Source organism: Sinocyclocheilus anshuiensis, unplaced genomic scaffold, assembly GCF_001515605.1.
Source record: "Sinocyclocheilus anshuiensis isolate Anshui unplaced genomic scaffold, SAMN03320099.WGS_v1.1 scaffold9076, whole genome shotgun sequence".
Taxonomy (NCBI): Eukaryota; Metazoa; Chordata; class Actinopteri; order Cypriniformes; family Cyprinidae; genus Sinocyclocheilus; species Sinocyclocheilus anshuiensis.
The window spans coordinates 4118-6873 of record NW_015548872.1 but is presented as its reverse complement, the minus strand read 5'-3'; the positions used below and the strand labels follow the sequence as shown (position 1 = coordinate 6873).

The following is a 2756-nucleotide window of genomic DNA, read 5'->3' as shown; positions in this document are numbered from 1 at the left end:
CACAACATTCTAATTTATTGAGATGCACCTGTATATACACACACAGTAGTCAACATTTGAAGTGGATCAAAAAAGGTGATCAAAGTTGTCCTAAGACAAGAACGCATTTAGGTTTTAGGACAACTTTAATGAAAGGTTTTGATCCACTTCAAATGTTGACTAATGTATATATTTACAAATTACAATTCCAAAACAATACAAAAACGCATATCTCCCCAATTAACTAAATAACAAACAACATAAAAACAAAAAGAGCAACTTTGTATAGACAGCTGCTGTCTTATAAATACACACCATTAGTTCTACTGTAAGGATACTCTAGTTTGCAGTATTTTGTTTGTGTAACTCAAACATCAGTCCTCTTCTTTAATCTTCTGTGAATCTGTATTTTCGTACAGGGGAATGGTGATGAAGACTCGTCCCCTGGTCAGACTGATGCTCTAATGCAGATGACTCCTAATGGGACATCCCATAATAACACTGAGGATGCCAATGAGACACCACAGTAACATTACTACTTTATTTTTTTGAAGGGAAAATTAAGACAAAATGGGAAATGAGAAGATTATCAGTTAAAAAAATCACATCACTCACAGAGGAATTGTAATGATACCAAGATTTCAGTAGTCAGTACCGATACCAGTGAAGTTTTATCATGATACCAATTTCAACACATCAAAAAATTGCTATAAAACAGTGAGTGATTTCATGTCATTTGCACTGTGAGACCTATTAATGTACTGACCTGTTTGACATATCAGTAATGTTTGTGTATATCTTTCTAAAGCACAAATACCTCACCTGTTTAACTGCTCTCAAACTGTCGCACAAGTGCTCCACACAGATCACGTGCACAAATACACAATGGATGCTTGAAGCAGCTCTCATTCTAGCACTGAATCACATTTGCACTACTGATACTGTAGGTGCTGTTACTGGTATTGTTGCTGTTACCGGAAAGCCTGGTATCATGTTGCATATGTAACTACCAGACTTTTCAATTGATGTAACCAGCGAACTGCCCTTGGTCAACCAGCTTCATCAGAAAGATCATACGGACGGAGTGCATGTATCTGAATGCTTGTTGTATGTGGTGATATGTGGTGTTATACAAGTAAAAAATACTTTTATGTGGTAGAAATGTTGAAGTAGACATATGTGGACATGCTTGACAAGCATGTTATTATAATCTTCAGATGTGTTACTTATTGTGTTCATTGTTAAATTGTGCAGAAATGTTGTTCTTTGTACTTTGTGTATGAATCACAGTAACATTCAGTCATCTTGTATTTATGAGGATATAATTAATTTCTCTTGTTTTTAAGTTCTTTTATTTGTTGTCATTTCATGCGAGGAGACAGACGAAGACCCTTAAGCCATTAAAGGTGAACATTTATCATTCACAATGTTTAACTGTGCTGCATTTGTCCAGTTTGACTTAATATCATGCAATTATTGTGTTTTCTTGATGTCTTTGTATTGTAGAACATCACTGTGTGACTGAGATGATCACCTTCATTTGAATTTTCTGTGATGCCAGTCCTGGATAGCTGCAGGTAGATTTTACCAGTATGTTTGATACTAGTTTTAAAGTGCTATCTGTTCGTCTTAATTGAAAAATACTTCAAATTGTGCAAATCTCTTTCTTTCTCAGACTTGTCCTGTTTGCTTTGGATTATGAGATCGGTTCCCGTTCAAAAAGCTTACCTCTTTACATCATACATCAGCAGAGCTGAACACTGAACCATGATCTTCACCGTTACAAGAACAATTTGACAGTTGTCGGGTCGTGGAATAACTGAGAAGTGACGTACTGTAATCTGGTGAATGTCCACATTTGTCGATGTCTGTCGGTGAGGAGTGACTGATTCTAAAACAGCAAAAAAAAAAAAACCTGTGCCTTGCACTCTGAGTAAAATATCTGAAGACGTTTTATTTACAAAGCTCTGCTTTATTGAAACCTACTTCAGGTGGGTGCCATTTTATTTCTGTAAATCCTTTTCTCCTGTTTTTGTGTAGTTAGGGAGTTAGTGTACATTTCTGTTGTTCATTTTGTTTTCTTTTGTCAGTTTAGACCGTTTTGGTCCCTAATTAGACAGAGGGTCCTTTTGTTTGTTGTTTTGGCCTTTCCCCCTCCTGAAGTCCATTTTTGCTTCCTAATTTATTACTTTGTCATTTATGCTTTTGTTAATAAAATATTTGGAACTCAAATTGAACGTGTTTGTCTTGCGGAGCAGGGACCTGTACCCTCACCCACCCCAAACAATTTTATTTACAGGGGTGCACCCAAGTTTTTCAGCCTGGTTCTCATTAGAACAAATGTAACTATATAAAAAAAAATATATTATTAATAATAGTGATAATGATATGATTGCATTTTATTTGTCTATTTTTTTTTTATAAAATAATAAACCAACAATGAAGTGTGATAATACTATTATATTTGAAAATAAAAAGGGAGTATTAAATAAAAATAAAAATATTCTATAATTAACTTAAAACTAAATGCTAATATTTACTTTTTTATTTTTTTATATGAATTTTAATAATTTTTAAACTTAAAATCAGCAAGCTTATTTTTAGCGCTGCTGATTAAAGAGTGTCGGTGAATGAAATGTCTTTCAGTTCGAACAGAACAGTATTAGTTTGTCGAATCTAAAATGGTAATTGTGCATTAACAGCTGTCAGCTATGTTGGTACGTAAATGAATGGTCTGAACTTGTCTACACCGCACTTTTTTTTTTTTTTTTTTTTTT

General features: G+C 34.0%; 1 long non-coding RNA gene across 1 annotated transcript; it reads left to right on the top strand.

Annotated features, from left to right (window-relative positions):
- The first annotated feature begins 252 nt into the window (after window positions 1–252).
- Window positions 253–2202, top strand: LOC107656872 (uncharacterized). The gene is made up of 3 exons (XR_001630612.1): window positions 253–1385; window positions 1486–1556; window positions 1655–2202. It is a non-coding gene; the product is annotated as an uncharacterized LOC107656872 (long non-coding RNA).
- The last annotated feature ends 554 nt before the right edge of the window (window positions 2203–2756 follow it).